At 40.6% G+C, this 25,218-nt stretch overlaps 1 protein-coding gene across 1 annotated transcript in view; it reads right to left on the bottom strand.

Annotated features, from left to right (window-relative positions):
* LOC146816609 (cysteine-rich venom protein-like) overlaps nucleotides 1-25,218 on the bottom strand; it is a 559,639-nt gene that overhangs the window by 377,126 nt on the left and 157,295 nt on the right. The window contains exon 2 of the mRNA XM_085610485.1: nucleotides 883-1,134. The gene's annotated coding sequence lies outside the window, so the exon portion shown is untranslated. The remainder of the gene's footprint in view (nucleotides 1-882; nucleotides 1,135-25,218) is intronic.

Here is a 25,218-nt window from a genome sequence, read left to right as displayed (position 1 = left end):
GTTTTTACTGTTGCAAAGGATTTTCGCAATCACGCAAATAAAGATATGTATTTATTATTTATTTACATACATTTGATGGAACATTCCATTACCAAAGGGCCTTGTACGTTTTCTCTTTGACTCTATCATGGATTCAGCTTCTGGACACAAGAAAGGACAATGCTCAATGGCTTTGTTTATATGTTACCGTGTCACTAATGTGCATGCATTTCTGTCTACATTGTTCTGCAATGTGTATGCCTATCACAGATTTTTATGAGAACCCAGGCAGGCTGATATCCACACTTGTGAAGGAGTAAGACATCATGCAAAACTGTCACTTGTAATAGAAATGAACATATATTTATGAGTCTCAGCACATTTTTGATATGTGTATAACCTAAAATCTAGCTATTGAATCCGATGGCATATGAAAGTCTGGCTCACTTGCTCACTATAGTGTGCGTATGAAACCAACTTACCAAGGTGACTTCTGGAACAACCATCCACTGTATCATGATTGCATTGTATGCTATGTCACCTGTATTAGGGCTAAGCCAGGATCATTCACAATAGGAAAGGACCATCACACCTGACACATTAAGAACTAGTAGGCTGTTAAGTACAACTGTCACACTTACATCCAAACAAAGCCTCATAAGAAACTGTTGTTTAGGCAGCCATGTGTGTGCTGAAGCCAGTCCATTAGTAGTAAACACAAAGCAGGTGGGATACTTTTCTACAAATACATGTACTAAACACTTAATCATACAACTTGTGCCAAACTTAGATCTTCAAAAACTCTTCTGCGTTGTACATGTGTTAACCTTCATGTAGGTGTCACATGTAGTTGCTGTAGCTAAAAATAGTTTGTTAATATGTTCAACTCACACTACAACTTACCCTATTGCTGTTCAGCTTTCAATTGCCCACTAAGCACCGGATAGGACACCGCAAGAATGCAGGCCATTAAGGGGGATCAGTGTGTGGCGCACATGCTTCCCATGTTAGGAGGCCTCACCAAGCTGGACTTCAGCTATATTTCGGCTCCAGCGTCCTAGGTCCTCCCACCACTTCCTGCAGTGAATGCTGCACTATGGTCCACACCTTCCTGGTGATCGCCTTCCAGATGTCCTGCTTCTGATGGGTGTTGACCTTTATGGATACAAGAAAGAAAAGTAAAAAGATTGGGTTTGTGACTTTTTGTTTGTCTAAAGTGATGTCACACAATTTTTCTACACTATCCCGAGCTTGACTCATAAGTTAACACACCACATGTGCATCTTCAAATGCTGATCAAAACAAATATCTAAATGCACATTTATGTAGTGACCCGTTGACTACATGCTGATCAAGACAAATATCTAAATGCATTCATTTGGAGTGACCTGTTGACTACCTTCATCCCTTTTCACTTCCTACACTCACACATCCACACAGTGAAATCATGGATGGCATAGTCACCTACATTTTCAGATATGTGAGCTACTTCATATCACTGCAAAACATTGTGAGCTACTCACAGCCAAGCAACTTGTGCATTTTTAGCATACCCCCTCATGGCCATCTTCATTGACTTGATTCGTGAAGATCATAGGCCCAGACAATCTGGTTGGAAGTACATACAATGAAGGGTACTATAAAATGTCTGCCATGAGTGTCATTGAGAGTGTGCTCTTTGGGTATGCATGAACATGTGTACCTAGGGATGGGCTGACATTGTACGGATGACACAGTCTGTGTGGTAAAACATTGTGGTACAGGACACACTTTTTCCCATATGTGGTACTGTTGCATGGGTGACACAAACATGCTTTGTTTTGGGGGAATGTGAAGGTGCAGTAAATGGTTCAATGTTGAGAAGTGTTTGATAGAATTTTTCTCTGCACCAAAAATGTCCCCAATTCAAATGGACATACAGTTGTTTCTTTGTGTTAACCAAAGGACAGTACCACATATGGGAAATAGTGTGTCCTTTGCCAACAGATTTTTCCACACAGACTTACTCTCTGCACTGTCTAACTTCAGCCCACTTTCTCCCAGTTGCCAGTATTGACAGTGTCATCAGTACTAATGCAAGACACTGCTCTTTTTCAGATGTGACTTGTTTGAAAGTGCAGAAAAATGTTCCATGATAAGAAGTGTTTGCCTCAAAATTTCTTTGCACTTCAAAAATGTCTCATCTAACAAAGGGCTATGCCTTACATTAGTACATATGACAAAGTGAATACTAACCACTGGGAGCAAAGAACCTGCAGTTTGGAATTGTTTAGGTAATAACTAGGAGAAACATCTGTAATTGTGTTACTTGTTTAGCCCAATGTTTACATTTCCATTGAGGTTACTCAGCTTATCCTAACCGATCATGGTTGTTGGCACTGCTGAGGAATCCAAAGACGCCATGGGAAGTCTGCTTTAATGAGACCCATGGAAGAATTCTGAGGCCAGTTAAGTAGGTTTTTAGGCTCTGAAGGGGTAAACTACCATTACTACGCGGATATTACTACAAATTGCCTTTACGACGCATCTTTTATTTTACAGGTATCATTACAATGCATGTTTTTTTTACGCATTCTTCTACAACGCAATTACTGTTACTTCACAATTACTGTTAATTCGCAATTATCGGGTAAGTACGCCACAACTGAACTCTCAGGCTGGTCGTTTTGATTGCAAGCACTTTTTAAGTACTTCACCTGGCTCATTTTGGAATGTCTCATTAAAAAATCAGTTTATGTATGGTTTGTGATGTATTTTTATCAAAGGAGGAGTTGCTAGCGTGTTTTTTCCAGGTAGCGATGGTTGTTTTACATGTTAGCCTAGAAGTTTCAGAGTTCTGCTCTCAGTCAAAGCAAGGCACTGATGGCTGTCAGATGCCAGCTATTCGTAATTATTTGCTTTTTGGCTCTCCTATTGCACAGTTTGCTACAATTTAATATAGGTGAAAGGATAAAGGTTTTGACTGCAAGCACTTATTTAGGAAAAGGAAAAGTATATTCAGTATACTCATGGTTTTTCATAGCTTTCTTTTGGAGGAATTGTTCTTCTTTTTTTGGGAAAATGCAGTACGCAGACGTAAGTATGTAATAAAAACGTCAAATGGAGAATCATCATGCGAGGGAGAAGAAGCACAGAAGAGCATTGTCAAAGTAAGAGCTTAAAAATTTTTAATATAAAAGTTAGTAGAGGTACGGCTAAATGTAAAGTGAGAGGAGGGTGGAATGATGTATTTGTGTAGATTATAAAAGGAAAGTATTTATTAAATAGAAATGTAGAGTAAAGCAAGATGGAAAGCATGATGAAGGCGTTGAAAAAGCATGAAAAAAATATGTTTGCATTGTATCGACAGATATTCTTTGGGGTAAATTGCGCAAAGGAAAAGAAGCCCGGAAGAGCGTTGTACAGGTGAGGGTTTTAAAAAGTATATTTAAAGACTTAGTAGAGGTATCGCTACTCCCCCACCAAAAACCCCTATTTTAAAAGCATCCCGTCCCAGGGGTTAGGTTACTTTTTAAAATTTTAGATAGTTATTATCATTCAAAAATGCGTAGTAAACGTATGCGATGTATTTGAGACCGTTGTAAAAGCATTTAAAATACACTTATATGCAGTTGCGAACTAACTGATTGAGAACTAAAAACCTGCGTTGTAATGTATTTGTGTAGTAAAAACTTCATAGGAAAAGCATGCAAAATACCGTTTTCCGTTGTATCGACATATATTCTCCTGAAGGCCAGATTTCAATGTTTGGACCAGACCAGTGGAGCCCACCTCTACTCTCCTGATAAAGTGTGCCAATTCACCGTGGCCTGCTGCGTGTTGCACAATGTCTCCTTGTGTCAAAACATCCCATACATCTCAGAGGATGAAGAGCCTAAAGAGCCAGTGGGTGAGGGTATTGTAATGGGAAATGAAGATGATAGTAGTAAAAAAGAAGATGTTGACGTATGTCAAGCTGTTACTACCAACTTCTTCATCTGAGTGTAAGTAGATCTTCATGACATTAAGCTGAAACCAACTTTTAATCTCATGAGGAGAACAGTCTGTGCTGGGCATTTTTCAGAGAGGGAACGTTTATGAAATCTAGGCCCAAGATATTTGTTTCTCAAAGTGTTGACATATTGACTACTAGGTTAATTACAAACGTTGCAGTTTGATTGTTTTAAAAAAATGTATCCTCTGAAGTACGGATTTATAATGTGTCTAATATATCATCTCTTTAACATGATCTTTTTTCATTTTGATTTGTTTCAGGATCCCCACCATGTCATCTTCATTTGGTCATTTCAGTGTTGCGACATTTGCAGTCACATGCTGCTGTTGCAAAGTACAATAGGGAAATGGGTTGATCCTGTGGAAGACACACAGAGACTTTGGAAGTACATATCTTGTACTGAGACAATTTGTACAGTAATTGAATGAAAGTTTTGAAGATTGCATTGGACTTGTTCGCTGTAGAATGGTGGACCCACGCCAATAGGTGCTGCTTGATTTGCTGCAACCAAATATGGTAATCAACCAAAAGCAGTCTTCCACCTTCACATTATCAAAATGCTCATTTTGTGTTAAGGGTATGAAATATTTGAAGTTTCTTTTAATTGTGCACAACTTAAGGTAGGTTGTGACATTCCCCCAGATACTGCAAGAGTGTGTTAGACTGATCCTGTGTCCACAAATTTGACTACTGCCAGGATTTCGCACAATTGATGTTATTTTTGTGCAATTTCTATTGTGAGGCTAGAAATGTGGTTCCAGCTTATGACATTATCAAAATATATGTTGCCTATTGAATCTGAAACTTTTGATTATATCCCCTTCATCCGTGGTAGAGAGGTGTGGAACTGGAAAAGTCAAAGTGGCATAGAATATTTGTATTATTTATGTGTTTTATGTTTCATACAAATATGCCAGATCAATCTGTTGCAAACTTTATTAAATAGTAGGTGATGAGATTTTTGCTACTTATATTGGTACAAAATTTAGGTAACCTTACTTACTTGCACTTCACTTATAAATACACAAACCTTTTGTTGTAAACATTTCGAAAAGTATGATGGAATTTATAGCAATAGCCTAAATGCAAAAAAAAAACGTTGACACCAGTTTATTCTATTGTTGCTTTTTCTTTTATTGCACAAAGGGAAATTAATCAAAATACGGGGCTGAAGCAAACAAAATAAAAAAAGTTCAGTCATGATGAATCAATCCATGATTGCTGAGACTAAATAACTTTTAAGTCCAACGTCCAAAATACACCTGCCCTCAGTAACCAGAAATAGTACACAGAATGGATGGAAGTCACCCACTGGATGAAATTAGGATCATGGTTTCTTGCTGCTGGTGAGGGTCTTGCTATCCTCTCATGATGGTCTGGATGAATGTGTGCGCCTGCGGGTGGTTAGTGGATCAGCAATTGCAGCGACTGAGGTGGCTGCAGGTATTGCCTCTGGTAGCAGAGCCTCCATTTCTGTGGCTGAGGCTAATGGAGTAGGGCCATATGGAGTTGGACCACAGAAAGGGAAAGATGGTGCAGGAAAAGCCCTGTACAGATGGGTATAAATGTCCTGCAGCACTGGGTATAGCAGTTGGAGCCAGCACAAGTTGATAACAAGACATCTCAAGTAGAGACAGTCTCACCCCACCCTTCCCCCGATGGAGCTTCTTGCCATGAAAATAAGTTACAGTTACAATCACTTACAACAAGTCACAGTGCTATTCAGAACATGCAAGAAGAAGGGTAAGTGAACAAATTACCTATGCACACCACAAAGAAGTGTGCTGTCACACATTGTCCTGAAACATGTTGACCAACCACACTTTTTAACAGGTGCAATAGAACAGTGACCCTTCTATTTAAGCATCACCTCACCTTTAACCTTGCCCCATCATCAACATAATAAAAGGCAACTTGATTAGATGGATGTATTTTTAAACTCACTTTACTCTCATTTTTAAAATCACTGATCACAACTGTGAATAACAGTTGGTCTCTCTCCAGGCGGAGTAAAGCATAACTAAAGAAATGATGAGGTTGCTTTTCACGTCATAATGCTTGCGGATAATCAAGATATGTCTTCTACGTGAATGAGGGTTTTTTTAAAGACGGATAGACCCTAAAATCCTGGTTAATGACAAGACAAGTGATTCATTCTCCTTTGATCATTTACTTACCGGATGGAAGCCGAATGAGTCACAGCTTCTCTCTCCCCCTCTTTTGATTATAAATAATCAAAAATTCATCACAAAGAATTTTCAAAAGAGAGCATTAAATAGAGATTGATGAGTGAATGATACTTTATCATATGGGAAGATTTGATGAAAAAGGAAAGAATGAGTAAAATTAAATTGCAATATTATTTTCCCTCTACACAGAAACAAGGTATCATGATAGTTATAGATGATACACATCAACATTCACACTAAATTGTAACTTGAACATACCGTATGTAAATCTGGAGAACAGACAATTACTAAGGCTGGGCAAAGCACTACGCTGCGCTCGCGTAGTTTGCGAAGTTCGCACTACTTCGCACTACGCGAACTGCACGTAGCACAGTGCGAACACGCGTAGCGTAGTGTTGCGTAGTGCTTCGGTCATTTTTTGCTTGCTCGCGGTCCTCAACGTCAAGTTGGCGACCGCGAGCAAGCAAAATGACATCCCGGCGAGACTTTTTCCTTGTTCGCGATCAGCAACTTCAAGTTGGCGATCGCGAGCATGGAAAATAAACCTCCTGGCGAGATTCCCAACGCGAGGAGGTCAGGTTTCTCATTGCGAGTGGTCGCGTTTGCTCGCGACCGCTCGCGATGAGAAACTACCAGTTCGCGTTGAGAAAGCTGAAGCTCGAGTAAAAATCTACTCGAGCAGCAGAAAACTACAGCTCGCACTGTGCAAGATGCCATTTTCAATGATTGCACATTGCCGGTTGCTTGTCCGCACTGTGCAATCATTGAAAACTACATCTGGCACAGTGCGAACAAGGTACTACGCAGTTCGCGAAGTGCTACGCGTAGCTCGCGTAGTGCGAACTTCACTTTGCGTATCTTCGCGAAGTGCTACTTCGCGAACTACGCCCAGGCCTAACAATTACTATGGGAAACACATACGTTATTTGGAGTATAAACACTTACCAGCACCATACCATCATCTGCAGTGTGATGGCTATTGAAATCAGTTATCTTAAATACAACTCAATACATTCAAACAAACACGCCAAAGAAGATGTTACAGATTTATGTGGGTTTCTATGTCCAAACAATTGTGTATGACACATTAGCAACAACTAACGTCAAAAGCAAAGACGAGATTTGTTTTTAGTGACACATTGAAAGGTCTAATTTACCAGACTCCACTCCACCAGGGATTGCTGCGAAGTCATCAGGATGTAGGATGGCCAAGACCTTCTCCTCCCAGGGCATGAGATGTAATGGGGGCTGGGAGAACCAACACCAGTCCTCTGGGCCAGCATGTGATGCTTGGTGGCCAGGGAATGCACTCTACCCCGCAGTTCGTTCCACCACTTCCCAATTTCATCCTGTGTGCACAGATTGCAAGGAGCAGCATTTACTCTGTTAACTGTTCTGGTCCACGTTATCCTTTTCGGAGACAAGGGTGTGTTTTGGACTTGGGCTCCAAACAATTGTGGCTCTACTCTTATGATTTCATCCACCATGACTGACAATTCTCCCTCTGTGAAAAAAGGATTTCTTGGGACAGGCATTATAGAGAAAATATTATACTTAAATGAAATTGAATGAACACAAGGGAAACATTTAATTTAAAAAAGAGGAAGAAGAGGAGGAAAGGGGAGAGGAGTTGGCCTAACGGCTAGGGCTCTCGACCTCGGACCTGGGGAACTGGGTTTGAGTCTCGGTAATGACGCTGAACATCCTGTGATTCTGGGCAAATCACTTAATCTGCCCGTGCCTAACAAAAAAATGAATGTGTGTCCTCATGTAACGTAACTGGTGCTATGTAAAGCGCTCTGATACCTGATTCGGGTCAAGTTTGCGGTATATATATAACTCTGCAACAAAAAAAAAAAGAAACAGGGAGAACATCAGAAAAACATGCTTGACTTCTGGGAATCAGCTTTAGTGTAATTGTGCTGTAGAATGGCAAAAGATCATGGTCTGAAATTGGATGTGTGTTATAGTGTAGTAGCCAGGTGTTCACAATTCTGCAATTTACATCAGGCCACAGAAGCAGTGCAATGTTAACCGCATCCCACAACAGACTCACTCCGTAGGCAGACTGGAGCTATGAGACCACCAGCCCAAATATATTACCTAAATAGGCTTGGCGCAACCCTGTCACCCTGATGGTGATGAAGTACCATTTTTCAACATTGGTGTCTGCCATGTCAGCTGCGGTGAGCAGTGGCTGTGACGGAGACCACTCTGTCTAAGGCAGCTGTGAGTCAGCCCGCATACAGCTAAAATCCACTGATGGTCTGCTGTCAGATTGACAGAGTACTCAGGACCACTGCAAAAGTTGGATGGTGGTGCTACCGTCAAGATCTAAATCAGGCTCTAAGTAACAGTATGACATTCAAACAGGAAGTGGGGATTGGAAGGGGAGAGACTAGGAACAATAACAGCGCATCCTTTTCTAATCCCCTCCTCCTAATTTAGTTCTTCTGTTTGTGGTTGGTACTACTTCTCCAGCTCTCTCTCCCATCACCCTCTTTTACACCTGGAGCGAAAAGTGGATTCAGCAGAAAGTCATGACATGGGGAGGCAGTAGTTGCTGCCCTTGGACCCTCTTGCACCCCCCCACGCCCCCACTGGTTTGAATCTTAGACAGACTTGCAAGGTGCTAGGGAATTCCTCACAGCTACTTCAATTAGCATACCATCAATCCCTATCAATGAATCCTTAGAATAGGGAAAACCCTCCAATATTTTGATATCAGGCCGTGGTCTGCAATTATATTGCAAATGCGAGCCACTTGTCTAGACTGTGTCATGCTTCTAAATGTGAGAAGAAAAAGATGGACAAAGTGACCCACAAATTCCCACAGTGAACATCCCTTGCCAGGAGTGTAAGACTTCGATACAAAAGATCCTGACCACCAATGACAGAGTGACTAATCTAAACACTTTAGAGAATTATAAACAATCAGATTTCCCAAACGGAACACACACCACGAAAATTCTGGAATGTCTAGTTTTTACTTTTTATTGTATCTTCTGTATATTTCGATAGCACAATTCGAAGGATCATGGAACTAACAGTGTTTACAAATAAAAATATGCAGACTTTGAGGGTATAACGAGAACACCCTTGAATACATTATGTCTGCATCCATCTCTGTTGGACTTGAGAAATATTTGAAGTGGTCATTTATTGGAGCTAAATGTGGGACTATTAGAAAAGCTGTCTCTGCTCACAAGACTGCCAATACATCAGCACATTGATGAAGTTCATGGATCAAGTTTACCGTCCTTTACAGATACATTAAAAGTAAATTATACCGATGAGGAACTTTCACTTCATGATGTTTTTTTTTTTTAACTAGATTGTTTATTGTAAACCTTATTTGTATTATTTCTAAACAATAAAACCAAAATTTAACCTAAACTCCCAGGAGGAATATCCCTTCATAAGTGGTGAAAAAGAAGTCCCAAGATCTTGCATAAGCAGGCACTGATCACCCCAAATGGGCACCACTGTCCTGCAACAGTGCTCCTTCATCACAGGTAAACTGGCATGCAACTGTGCCGAAACAGATATTGGAAGTCCAAGGGAGGGTATGGAGGTCCACTTGGGTCAGACCTAAACTCTTTGTGAGCAAAATGAGCTGATAATCTCATTGTGCAGGCTGGAGCCTAGATGTGTGACCTTTCTGGGCAGCAATGTCTAAAGCCAGCTTTAATACAATGACTTAACTTGATGGACTGGATTATGAAAGGTTATCACCTCAGCACAGGACAGACAATGAAGGACGGTGAGAGGATACCCATGCGTGTTATGGTGTCAGGAAGTGGGAGTGCACAATCATACGAGAAAGATAAGGAGCAAATATTTTATTTTAATTTAGGTTAGGTAAACTTAGCTTCAGATTAGATTTATGAGGCAGAAGACAGGTAATCTCTCACCACATACTTACTAGATTGTTATTCAAGAGTTGGGCTGAAACTTTATTCTATCTTTACCAGTTTGCATCATGTTTCCGGTTTAAGACAATTGTTTAAAATGTTTTAAATTCTTTGATACTAATGAACATGAAATTGTTGCTACAGTCTAAAGGCAGCTGCTTGATTACACACTGTACTTTTTAAAAGTATGCAGTTTTCCTTGCCATCCTTGTGTCATAATGTCATACATTTTTTAATGTGCAATTCTCCATCCTCAGTATTTACATGATCGTTAAGATTACTTTGAAAAGCGCTTACCTATAATTATCCAGATTTTCTCAGCATATATATTCAGCACAATGTCCAGGACATTGTATACTGTACTTAACTCTAATAGGTGTTTGTATGACACTTTCTTAGAAAGATGCATATTCAATACTTAAGCAGCAAATTCAGTACAGTTTATTGCCTTCTCCTTTGACTAATGTTTGAGTATTGTTCAAACGTCTTGTCCATTCTTCATCAGTCTTGAAAAGCAGCGCCTAAAATACATGTTAGTCTGCCAGAAGTTTACTAAAAACAAATCATAAATGATGTGAAATTTTGTGTAACCTTCACTGTTTAGTTGCATTATATTTCCACGTAGAGTTCCTATCAGGCTATCAATCGAATAGGAGAAACACAATTATTCAAACCTTACCAGCCTGATGACCAGATCAGGCTGGGTCTGGTGGCTCAGTGGACTAATGCGTCTGCTGCAGGGGCCTGTGTTCGACCTCATGGTCACAGGTTCAAATCCCGGCAGGTCCACTCAGCCTTTCATCCATCTGAGGTCGATAAAATGAGTACCATTGAGTTGGGTAACAATAAACATCTGTTATTCAGCGCCAAGATACCCGTAGTGGTGAACGTGCGCTTTACAAATACACGTGTTATGTGTGTTATTACCTATATCAACCTATTGAAAGTATATAAAAAAGTTACACTAAATGCAAGGGAATCTGCTTGGCATCTGTTGCGCCTCCAAGCCCACAGCCAACAGTGCTACTCTTCTTGTGCCAGGACATGGAGCATCACACGCTTACCTCTCCATGTCAGTCCGGTGCAACATGGTACTCTGAATCTCCTGGACATGCACATCTTAATGAGCAAAAGAGGGTAGAGCGATGCATAGAATGCGGGCAAAAGCCTTGTGTCTCAAAAAGATGTGGTAGACTAAACTCCGAATGAAGGTAATTAGAGTAACATAGCCAATGGATCTCTGACATATTATCGACAGACACATTATCGAACTACACAAATATCGCATCAAATATATCGACATCAAAAATATCGACATTGTATACTTATTTAAAAAACTACACTAATATCGACACTACAATATCGTAATACAATTATATCGATCACACAAATATCGCACACATTAATATCGCAATACTAAATATCGACATGAGTAAATAAATATGACACATGTCACAAATATCGATAACCAAAATATAGACATCAAGAATATCGTTTTTATAAAAAATATCGACTATTCTAACACTAATAAAACCAATATTTTAAACAACATAAAGACAATATTTTCCCAAAACATACATTTTTCAAATGAGATTCTACTTAAACATAAACATAACATTTATAGCGATCTCAATATTTAACAACATAATAAAAAAACACTGAAATAATTATCACATTGGCATTTCGAACACATTTAAAAAACATTCACTACACATTATAAACAATCTTTTTATATATAATGATTTAAAACTCTCCTCCTTTAAAACTAAATATACTCTTACTTAGCATTTTCTATAAAAGGAAACCAATTAACAAAAAAAAAATCAAACCATCCAATAGAAAGGCAACATACAGAAAACAACCAATAACATGGACATTACAAACGTTAAAGGCAGGGAAGGTCCCCTGGGACTAGTTTAATACAACATCTTTATTGCTTCCCTTTAACCTTACTGAAAAACAGCAATTAATGTCCATGAAAGATGCTACATATTCATTGTTACATATTGAAAAATTTGAACCTTTACCTTTCTCTGTAGCGGAATTGGATACAGGCGTGTGGTTATTACATGGGTTGATCACTCTCCCATTCGCGCTTTTCAAGTTTACGTCCTGTATAAAAAACTATGCTCTGGGTAGATATCAACAGCTGGGCACCGCTTTCATACATGAGGTTTGGTCCCTCCCTTTTATGTATAGATGTACAAGGGACGGTACTGAGGTTTCTCTGACAGGTGAAGAATGTACAACGACACCTGATCATTCTGTAGTATATAGACACATTCAATTACACAGTGCATACAATGTACAAACTCCAAATTTGGCCTGCGTCATGAAAGGTATCCCAGTGCCAGTGATTACGCCATCTTTCACGCTGCTTGCAAACGGTAGTTATTTAATTCTGAACAATGAAGCTTGCTGCGGGATGTTAGTGGGAATCCCTTACATAGTGACTGTATCGCAGAGACTTGTGTGCTGCAATAATGTTCTATTTCCACCCCCGCATGGGCTGCTGGATGTTTCCATCTGGCCTTAGATTCCAACCTTGAAAGCAGAGTTCAACAAAATGAGCAGAATAAAGGCGCTATTGTCCAAAAAGGAGGTGCCATTGACTTCCTCCGGTGAAACATTTGTCCTTCACGTTGCAAATACGCGTACTGAGGTACAGGCGCTTTTGAATACTGACCTCCCCCTACATTTTGGTGCTTTGATCCAAACAATTTTCAATTCCTCGTCCACGACTGGCCTAGCTCATTTTTTTAAGCTTGTGGGCTCGGGCCTCGTGACCTCTTTCCAAACTATTTGTGGTGTGATTGCGGCATTTTTTCACTCTATTTTCTCGAGCATCTTTGGAGGTGTCCCGCTGATTCTGGCGCTTGTGGCAGGAGTGCTGCTTTTACTTTTCATACTGCGAAATGGCTGCTCTTTCTGTGCCACACGACAACCTGTCCCGTCTGCATCTTCTCCGTGACAGGATGCTTGAATATTATGGTACGCTACCATTGGCGACTTTGAGCCTGGCGTATGGATTATCCTTCCGGTATTCCTACTTCACCTGCGTACAGCCAGTCTTTCACTGCCTAGATTGTCCCTTTGAATGGCCTTTGGATTTGTGCTTAACCAACATGGTGTCTCCGGTGCCGGATTATGATCGACTGATGAGGCCCTTAGTGTCTCACGAGTTTGCCTGTTCTGGTGTTCGGATTATGGCCTGTGGTGCGGCGCATGGTATCCTGGGTAATTGGGACATCGCAAGAGCAGCCTATAATTTCTTGAATATGAGCTATCTGGAGGAACAATTGGGTTGCCCTCTGATTGTGCTAGAGGCTCCGCTCATTGAAGAACATGTATGTTCCTTTTCTTTGATTAATTGGATGGCTGAAACTTTTCATGGCTCTGCAAACGATTTCTTGTTGGAAGCAGTGGCCACGTATGCTGCATATACGTTCATGGATTGAGTAAACTGTGGTCCTCTATGTTTTTTCTCCCGTGCCTTTGGACTGCTGTCCACATAAACAATTTTTAATTTTTCCCATCACATGTTTGTGGTTTTTTTCTCCCCTTTTCGATTTTCATGTTTTCTACTTTTGCCTGAACTATAAATTGTTTATTAATTGAATACACCTTGTTCTGCTCTGTCGAAACTGAACTTTGCATTCTCTTTTTTCTTGCCTACTGTATAGTGCTTCCATCAAGGGGGCATGTAGTGAGGACTCCCTTAATACGTACATACATTGTGAAGTTAGCATAACCGCGTTAGATGTTAGAAATCCATCTTGCCGCTTTTGCGCACAACACTGCGTTTACATGTTATTGCTTAAACAAACTGCTGACTCGAGCTTTGCCTCACACGGAAGCAATCTGTTATTACCATCCCGAGCTCTGCGCATGGACCTTGGTCTGTACATGGCGTGACAAAACAGTCTGGGTCGTTAGACAAAGCATGTTTTCCACTCCAGGTTGATCGATCCACTATTTAGCCATAACACACAGGCAGCTGCGAATGCCTGAAAGTTGGTGCTTTTAATAATGCACACATCATGTTTAATATTCAGACCGAAGAGGAGCCTTCCTGCGAGAAGACTCCTGATGCTCCTGTGATGTGATTTCACTAAGCTGATCTTTGAGGTATGGGGTCCCCTATTGAAGCCTAAGAGACCTTCTATTAGCATAATAATAATATTAGCTTCTTAGTAAAGGGAAGGTGATATTATCCACTGTCATTATAATATGATCACCCCTTTTATATTCTATGGTATTGTAACGAAGCTGATGGTTTTGATTTTAATCATTTGTCTGCTTGTATTAGCCAACCTACTGCATTTTAGGACACGTGGTCTATAAAAATAAACTCTTTTTATTTTCCCCGTGTCTCTGTTGATTCTTCTTGTGGACTGATGTGAGAATAATATACGGACAGGTATTTCGGATTCCCACCATTCCTGAGAGGATACTGAGTCGCTAGTTCTGTGTTGTCTTTTCATTGTGATTTCTGAGCCTAATCTCGGATAACGAATGGGACACTAATACTAGCCAGGGACTGAGTTCTGGGTTCTGAGGTGAGTTTCCGGTACACCACAATTGACTGAGTTGGCAGTATGTGCTGGACACTGAACTAAATTAATTTACTATTCCCACTCCAGTCTATATTAAATTAAAATAAGTGCTGGACACTGAACTTAATTAATTTACTATTCTCACTCCAACCTATATTTAATTAGAGTATGTGCTGGACACTGAACTGAAATAATTTACTATTCCCACTCCAATCTATATTTTAGTAAAATAAGTGCTGGACACTGAACTTAATTAATTTACTATTCTCACTCCCAACTATATTAAATTACAGTAGGTGCTGGACAATGAACGTAATTAATTTACTATTCCCACTCCACTCTATATTTAATTAAGATAAGTGCTGGACACTGAACTTAATTAATTTACTATTCTCACTCCAACCTATATTAAATTAGGGTAGGTGCTGGACACTGAACTAAATTAATTTACTATTCCCACTCCAGTCTATATTAAATTAAAATAAGTGCTGGACACTGAACTTAATTAATTTACTATTCTCACTCCAACCTATATTTAATTAGAGTATGTGCTGGACACTGAACTGAATTAATTTACTATTCCCACTCCAATCAATATTTTAGTAAGATAAGTGCTGGACACTGAACTTAATTAATTTACTATTCTCACTCCCAACTATATTAAATTACAGTAGGTGCTGGACAATGAACTTAATTAATTTACTATTCCCACTCCACTCTATATTTAATTAAGATAAGTGCTGGACACTGAACTTAATTAATTTACTATTCTCACTCCAACCTATATTAAATTAGGATAGGTGCTGGACACTGAACTAAATTAATTTACTATTCCCACTCCAGTCTATATTAAATTAAAATAAGTGCTGGACAGTGAACTTAATTAATTTACTATTCTCACTCCAACCTATATTAAATTAGGGTAGGTGCTGGACACTGAACTAAATTAATTTACTATTCCCACTCCAGTCTATATTAAATTAAAATAAGTGCTGGACACTGAACTTAATTAATTTACTATTCTCACTCCAACCTATATTTAATTAGAGTATGTGCTGGACACTGAACTGAATTAATTTACTATTCCCACTCCAATCAATATTTTAGTAAGATAAGTGCTGGACACTGAACTTAATTAATTTACTATTCTCACTCCCAACTATATTAAATTACAGTAGGTGCTGGACAATGAACTTAATTAATTTACTATTCCCACTCCACTCTATATTTAATTAAGATACGTGCTGGACACTGAACTAAATTAATTTACTATTCTCACTCCAACCTATATTAAATTAGGGTAGGTGCTGGACACTGAACTAAATTAATTTACTATTCCCACTCCAGTCTATATTAAATTAAAATAAGTGCTGGACAGTGAACTTAATTAATTTACTATTCTCACTCCAACCTATATTTAATTAGAGTATGTGCTGGACACTGAACTAAATTAATATAATATTCCCACTCCAATCTACATTTAATTAAGATAAGTGCTGGACACTGAACTTATTAATTTACTATTCTCAATAAAAACTATATTAAATTACAGTAGGTGCTGGACAATGAACTGAATACATTTACTATTCCCACTCCAATCTATATTTAATTAAGATAAGTGCTGTACACTGAACTTAATTAATTTACTATTCTCACTCCAACCTATATTAAATTAGGGTAGGTGCTGGACACTGAACTAAATTAATTTACTATTCCCACTCCAGTCTATATTAAATTCAAATAAGTGCTGGACAGTGAACTTAATTAATTTACTATTCTCACTCCAACCTATATTAAATTAGGGTAGGTGCTGGACACTGAACTAAATTAATTTACTATTCCCACTCCAGTCTATATTAAAATAAAATAAGTGCTGGACACTGAACTTAATTAATTTACTATTCTCACTCCAACCTATATTTAATTAGAGTATGTGCTGGACACTGAACTGAATTAATTTACTATTCCCACTCCAATCTATATTTTAGTAAGATAAGTGCTGGACACTGAACTTAATTAATTTACTATTCTCACTCCCAACTATATTAAATTACAGTAGGTGCTGGACAATGAACTTAATTAATTTACTATTCCCACTCCACTCTATATTTAATTAAGATAAGTGCTGGACACTGAACTAAATTAATTTACTATTCTCACTCCAACCTATAATAAATTAGGGTAGGTGCTGGACACTGAACTAAATTAATTTACTATTCCCACTCCAGTCTATATTAAATTAAAATAAGTGCTGGACAGTGAACTTAATTAATTTACTATTCTCACTCCAACCTATATTTAATTAGAGTATGTGCTGGACACTGAACTAAATTAATATAATATTCCCACTCCAATCTACATTTAATTAAGATAAGTGCTGGACACTGAACTTATTAATTTACTATTCTCAATAAAAACTATATTAAATTACAGTAGGTGCTGGACAATGAACTGAATACATTTACTATTCCCACTCCAATCTATATTTAATTAAGATAAGTGCTGCACACTGAACTTAATTAATTTACTATTCTCACTCCAACCTATATTAAATTAGGGTAGGTGCTGGACACTGAACTAAATTAATTTACTATTCCCACTCCAGTCTATATTAAATTCAAATAAGTGCTGGACACTTAACTTAATGAATTTCCTATTCTCACTCCAACCTATATTTAATTACAGTATGTGCTGGACACTGAACTAAATTAATTTACTATTCCCACTCCATTCTATATTAAATTAAAATAAGTGCTGGACAGTGAACTTAATTAATGTAATACTCTGACTGAAATCTATATTTAATTATGGGATTAGTTAAATTCAAAAATAAATTTAAAATTTCTAAATATTAATATTTTAGAAATTAACAATATATAAACATGTTAAATTAACTTCCCACCCTTATCCCCTATAACCCAACATTCCGCTCCTACAATTATTTGTAACATTCTTAAAAAAAATTACAATTTCTAAATTAATTTATTTAAAAATTAACAGATATATAAACATTTTTACAACACTTCCCACCCTTATCCCCTATCAACCAACATCCCGCAGCGAAATATATTTGTAAAAATCGAAAATTTATTTCATATTTATAAATTTTTAAAAACAATAATTAACAAATATATAAAAAAAAAATTAAAAAATCCCACCCTTATCCCCTATAAACCAACATCCCGCTCCTAAAATTTTATTTAAACTTCAAAATTTAATTTACAATTTCTAAATTAATGTTTTTGTTTTAAATTAAATAATATATAAACATTTGTAAAACACTTCCCACCCTTATCCCCTATAAACCGACATCCCGCTCCTAAAATTATTTCTAAAATTCTAAATTTAATTTACAATTTCTAAATAAATTTCAAAAAAATTCTAACAATATATAAATATTTTTAATACACTTCCCACCCTTATCCCCGATAAACCAACATCCCGCTCCTAAATTTTTTAAAAATTTCAAAATATAATTTAGAATTTCTAGAATTTTTTTTTTTTAAATGTACAAATATATAAAATATTTTAAAACACTTCCCACCCTTATCCCCTATAAACCAACATCCCGCTCCTAAATTTTTTTTTAAAATTCTAAATTTAATTTACAATTTCAAAATAATTTGTAAAATAATTCTAACAATATATAAACATTTTTAATACACTTCCCACCCTTATCCCCTATAAACCAACATCCCGCTCCTAAATTTTTTTTTAAAATTCTAAATTTAATTTACAATTTTTAACTAATTTTTCAACAAATTCAAACAATATATAAACATTTTTAATACACTTCCCACCCTTATCCCCTATAAACCAACATCCCGCTCCTAAAATTAAATATACATTTCACATTTTAAATTAAATTTAATAATTAAATTTTACAATATATTAAAAAAAAAATATTAACTTTTTTAAAACACTCCCCACCCTTATCCCCTATAACCCAACATCCCGCCCCTAAAACAATATAAATATTTCTCATATTATATACATTTTAAATATTTATACAAACAACTTCAAAATATTTACTAAACACACAATAACGATATTTTCACATGTCGATATTATTACGAACGATATTACTTACATCGACATATAAGTAAAAAAAAAAAACGATATTTTTCACATCGATATTAGCTATTTCGATATTTTGGACATCCGATATTTTTGACTCGATATTTATGTCCCTCGATATTAAAAAGTCGATATATAGACTGCTCACCATAGCCAATCGAACCAGACAAATCTCACAAGACTTATCTCTTACTTGTTTAAGTTTAGGGACATTCGCCAGGATTAAGACATAAGGGCAAGCTGAAGGGTACAAATTCAAAAGAATCTGCTTCTGTGAATGTTGTGTCCCTTGGGAATCCTTCTCAGGAAGAGCAGTGCAGCCGTTACAATTAGTACAATTAGGATCAATGGAAATAGGCGGATTAGGTGGAATAGGAAAGGAAGGAGGAGGAATTAAAGAAATGGGTGGCTGTAGAGAAGATGAACTAGAGGAAATAATGTTACCAGTGTATGCCTTCTGTGTACCTGAGCATATACCAGATAAGCTACCCCTAGCCTCATAAGATGCATCTATAGGTTCAGTTTGTGGATCGTTGCATTCAATTGTGTCTAACCAATCTAAAAAAGGCTCAATGTCTGCATTTAACATTTATTCAAATCTAGCACAGTTTGGTGCCGATTAGGATCCTGGAAAAAATTTCCCCAACCGAATTGAATCTGGACTTTTTTCCTTACAAATGGTAAAAGCGCCGTACAAACTGCCAATTACGATTCGTATGGGAAAAAGTCCCTACAAATCGCATTGGGAAAATTCCACCACACGTCCTCGGGTCGGGAAAAGTCTCCGACACGTCCCCGGACATTTTTACGTACAAATGGGAAAACTGAAGTCCCAATGCGCAATTACGATCCGTCCCATCCGTCCGATTGTACAACTGTATGGAAAAAAGACCGTCCGGAGCGAACTCCCATAGCAACCATGGAGATGTCCAAACAAGTGCCTGGTACGCGCCGTACTCCCCCCCGTCCCCCGTATGTTCGCGCCGTACCCCCAGCCCCCCCCGCGGATGGGCGCGCCGTACCCCCAGCCCCCCGTATGTATGGAGCGTACCCCCACCCCCATATGTACGGAGCGTACCCCCCAGCCCCCCGTATGTACGGAGCGTACCCCCACCCCCACCCCCATATGTACGGAGCGTACCCCCCAGCCCCCCGTATGTACGGAGCGTACCCCCACCCCCACCCCCATATGTACGGTGCGGACCCCCAGCGCGTAGCGCTGGGGGTCCACACCGTACATACGGGGGTGGGGGTACGCTCCGTACATACGGGGGGCTGGGGGGTACGGGGGTACGCTCCGTACATACGGGGGGGTACGGGGGTACGCTCCGTACATACGGGGGGCTGGGGGGTACGGGGGTACGCTCCGTACATACGGGGGGGTACGGGGGTACGCTCCGTACATACGGGGGGCTGGGGGGTACGGGGGTACGCTCCATACATATGGGGGGCTGGGGGGTTTGCTCCGTACATACGGGGGGCTGGGGGGTACGGGGGTACGCTCCATACATATGGGGGGCTGGGGGGTACGCTCCGTACATACGGGGGGTACGGGGGTACGCTCCGTACATATGGGGGGCTGGGGGGTACGCTCCATACATACGGGGGGCTGGGGGGTACGCTCCGTACATATGGGGGTGGGGGTACGCTCCGTACATATGGGGGTGGGAGTACGCTCCGTACATACGGGGGGCGGGGGGGGTACGGCGCGTACCGGGCCCCCTAATCAGCTCGCATCGCTGCGTACTTAGCTTTTCCGGCACTTTTTAGGTGCCGTAAAAATTTTCCCATCCGGACTGCAGTCGGTGCGAATCGTAATTGCTGGTACGTAAAAACATGCCTAACTCCGTCCGGACGTCACGTCCGCGGTGTCCCAGATCACATTTGTATGTATTTTTCTGTCGGTTGGTCTTTTTTCCGAATCGTACGGGAATGGTGTTTCCGAACGAATCGTAATTGCATGTTTGTAAAGTTTTACAACCCGGTACGAGTCGGACGGAGAAAAAGCTCCGACCCACGGTTTGTACCGGGTTTTTCCAGGATCGTAATCGGCCCCTAAGTCTAAGTAATCCAAGTCAGTCCCACAGTGTACAATGTCCCACTTGGATCTGGCTGCTTTACTGCCGCCTAACTCCATCTTTTTTGTAACACCTCCTTTTTTCATTTTGACTGGAGGTTTAGGTGTAGGTGCACTCTGGTTGGGTGCTAGCGGAATTTTCCTATTGAAGAGGCAAACAAGCATAATACTTATCTGCAGAAGCATGGATCCCAGCCATTTCATTCTGTTTAACAAGATCAGGAGGACCAGCCCCTTTTATTGATAGCTTTCTTTCACTTAATGTAATCTCATTTGCAATTATACCCACTGTGGGCTCCAAGATGGAATCTATTGTTGTAACAATAGCTGCAGGGGCTGTACTACGTAGTTGTCCTCTTTCCCATGACAGCAGGGATATTAAACCTCTAGAGTAAGAAAATAAAATGGAGGTGGGCCATCTCAGCGTCTTCTGGGTGATGACAGGCAAAGACAGGCCCACCCTTTGCCCAGGCATGTGCTGTAGGGCATATGTGGCATGTATATGTGCCCAACCGGCATGCTGCTAAGCTTCCCTTGCCTCCAATATCAGCAAGGCTTCCTCGGCCTCTGAGTCCTTGCCCTCTCCAAGTACGCCATGTGCCATGGAGTGTAAGTGGTGTTTGTATGCACCCAGCTGGCGCACTGACAAGCTTCCTTGCCTCCAATACTAGCAAGGCTTTCTGGACCCTTGAGTCTTGGTCCTCTCCAAGCCTGTCCTATGCTGCAAAGTGTATGTGAGATATATATGCATCTGTCGGGCATGCTGAAAAGTTTCCCCCTCCTCCAATACCAGCAAGGTATTTTGGCCCTTTGTGTCATGGCCCTCTTGAAAGAGGTGCTGTCATGTAGCCCATAGGGACATTGTTGTTTTTCACTAACTTAGCATGAGCATGTTGCAGCTTGCCTGCTGCTTTGCACACATTACTGCACATCTTTATTTTTGCAATAATTTCAAAGAATGTTTTTATATGAGAACTCATCGCTGTGTTCACTCCCTGCATGCTCCTGGGATTTTGTCTGAACATTATGTGCAAGGTCGAACAACAATACCCCCTCTTATTTTATACTGGCCATTCCTGAGCCCTAAGACAAAACACATCGATGCAGCTGTTGTTTGGACAACCGACTTGGGTTTTTAGTGGGGTGCACAAATAGGTGACACACACTTGGAGAGAGACCTTTCCAGGAAGAAGAGCACCTATGGAGCAGATCTACCACCTACAGGCTAAGGTATGGGGTCTGCTGACAAAGCCCAGAGATCTATTATTATATAATAATAATTTTTCTTAGCAAGAGGAGGGAGGTTAGACGCTATAGTCCTTTCTCCATTGTCTTTTTATGATGACATCTCCCTTCATGATCTATGGACTGACTGCTATGCTGATAATATCTGTACTATGCATTTTCCTGCTTGTTGTAGCATGTATACTGCATGTAAGTTAAAATAAATATTTTAAACTGTTTTGTGTCTCCGTCAGATCTCATTGTGGACGAGTACAAGAGAGTGAGCGAAAAGGTTTCTCTGTGAGTGAGTAGGAGAGCAAGTGAGACACTATAGCTAGTCGGTCCTGGGTTCGTGAGTACTAAGTAGGCCTGGGTGGTAAATTTCGCTCCGCTCGCGGAATTTTTGGAATTCGGGTAATTTCACATTCCACGGAGAATGCGGAATTGCCCAAAATTCTGCATTCTGCTGAATTTTTTGCTTGTTTGCATTCTCAAAATGCGTGTTCGCAAGATATTTCCCCCCGAACACGCAAACAGCGTTCGCAAACAGGAAAAAAGCATTGCAAACAAGCAATTCCATGTGTTTGCGAAAATTCTGCATGCTCGCAGAGATTTCTTACCGTTTTGTGGAGCTTTGCGTAGCGCGACTACGCAAATTACGCCCACCCTAGATGATGAAGCAACTCCGTCCCTATTCACCAAGGTCCCATTTCCTGTTCATAGTTTTGGATTTGTGCAGAATCCCTGTAACCTTGCCACCCACTCACAAGGGTGTAAGTGGGGCTTTTTTGTGCCCGACTGGCACACTGAACAACTTCCCCCACCTCCAATACCAGCAAGGTATTCAGGGCCATTGAGTCCTGGCCTTCGACATGCACAGCCCGTGCATGTGGTGAATGTGACACCTATATGCATCTGACTAGAGTGCTATAAATCTTTCCCAGCCTCTAATACTAGCAAGGCTTTCTGGGCCTTTCCGTCCTGCCCCTCTCCAAGCATGTCCTATGCCACACAGTTAATGGTGTACATGTGTGTCAGGCTGGCATGCTCAAAATCTTCCCCCGCCTCCAATACCAGTGAGGCTTTCTGGGCCTTTGAGTCCTGGCACTCTTCAGGTGCATCCCGCGTCGTGAGGTGTTTATATCCGCCCAACCAGCGAGGTGAATAGCTCCACCGCCTCCAATACTAGCAAGACTTTTTTGGCCTTTGAGTCCTGGTCCTCTCCAAACAGAACACAATCGACCTAATACTTCTTTTGGGCTATTTTGGCCTCTTTGATCAGGGCACAGTAAAGATGAGACCCACATCTGGGCATGCCCACCAAAATTAGGCTATGAACTTGTTGGACATGGCCCTTTTTGCAGGGTTATCCCTAAACTTTTAGCTTTTTCCTTCTATTTTTTCCTGACCAGTTTGTGTTGGTTTTAGGACTCTAGGCACTTTCCCACTGACAATCAGTGCTAAAGTGCATATGCTCTCTGTGTAAACTGTTTTATGGATTGGTGTTTCAACAATTGGCCTATTTGATTTAAGTGTCAGTCCCTAGTAAAGTGCACTGCGAGTGGCAGGGCCTATAAATCAAATGCTGTTGGTGGGCTGCAGCACTAGATTCTGCCACCCACGCAAACAGCCCGTAAAGTGTAACTCTGGCCTGCCATTGCAGAGCCTGTGTGCAGACTGGGGCTGCCATGTCGACTTAGCAAGTGCACACACTTGCCAGTCCCTAAACCTTCACTTTTCTACATGTTAGTCACCCCTAAGGTAGGGCTAAGGTACCCCTGTGGGCAGGGTGCATTGTATGCGAAAGGTAGGACATGCCCTGGTTTGTGTGGCATGTCCTGATAGTGAATTACAGCCTACTTTGTTTTTAACTAATGCAAGAAGGCTACCTGTTCCCCATAGGCCAGAATGGGCAGTTTTATTATAACATCCTATAATCCTAACTGACCCAGGGAACATGGTAGGAATTCGAGTTTAGTATGCCTGAACTCAGAATGATAAAACACAACTTTTAGTGAGGAAGGTTTTAACAATCTGTGTTTGAAAATGCCACTTTTAGAAATTAGGTATTTTCTTACCTAACCATCCAGCCTGCCTCTGCTAGCGTGTGTATTGTCTGTCTGGTTTGTGAGTGACAGGGGCTGGGGGAGACTCCAGGAGATAGGTTGAGTCAGCATAGGGATGAATAGACCTATCTGCATGTAGATGGGTGGGAGGAGTCGCACCTGAGTCTGAATAGGGCTGTGCCTGCCTTCCATAATGCTGGCTCCACCTCCTGTGGTGCGTCTGATGACCCTGGTCCACACTGACAATGGAAGAAGGTGCACTCTGGCAGAATGCACCCAGAACTAGTTTGAACTAGGTACAGGACCCTCTGCCTTCAGAGGACAAAGGATTTGGTGGTATACATATTGGGGCCCAGAACTTTAGATTACTTCTGAACTAAGGAACGTGCCTGGAAGAAGGACCAGAAAAGCTGAAGGAGGAGTACTGCCTCTATGCTGCGTTTTGTGGGGTTGGCCTGCAGTGGTTGCTTCTGTCTTGGGTAGGGAAGGGACTGGACTGTGCTTTCATCATCCTGCTGTTAGAGTTTTCTCCAAGGGCTTGAAGTATAGTTTGCATCCTGTTGGAAGTCTCAGGGATAGAAAAGACTTCAAAGAACTCTTTTAGATCAAGAAGACTGCCAAGAAGAAGAGCTGTAGAAGCTGTGAGGAGAAACTACCACTTTGCTGTGTGGTTTGCTGTGCTGGCCTGCAGTGGCTGCTTCTGTCCTGGGCAGTGAAAGGACTGGACTGAACTTTCTGCAATTTACTTTTGTGAGTTTCTCCAAGGGCTTGAGGTAGAGCCTGCCCCCTGTTCAAGAAGTCTCAGGAACAGCAAAGACTTCAAGCTCTTCTGCCCTCAGCACTGGGAACTGTGTGTTTTGTGCTGCAACAGGAGAAAAGCGATCCGACGACACTGCCCTGACGGCACCGAAGAGGGGACCGCCGCAACGCCGCACCGCTACCCTGGTCTCACCGACGATGCCTGCTGATGCCGCCACCGAGCTGCTGCTCGCACTGCGACCTGTGGGCACCGCACTCTGCACTGCCTCATTTCACCATGACGACTTGGTATCCCCGACAACGACGCTGCTTGCACTGTTGTTCGAGGGCACCGCTCGTAAAGTTACATGACGCACTGCTCTCGTCCTGCACCATAGCCGTGG

Source organism: Triturus cristatus, chromosome 6 (assembly GCF_964204655.1).
Source record: "Triturus cristatus chromosome 6, aTriCri1.1, whole genome shotgun sequence".
Lineage (NCBI taxonomy): Eukaryota > Metazoa > Chordata > Amphibia > Caudata > Salamandridae > Triturus > Triturus cristatus.
Note: the sequence above shows the minus strand (reverse complement) of the source record. Positions and strands in the feature narration are given on the sequence as shown.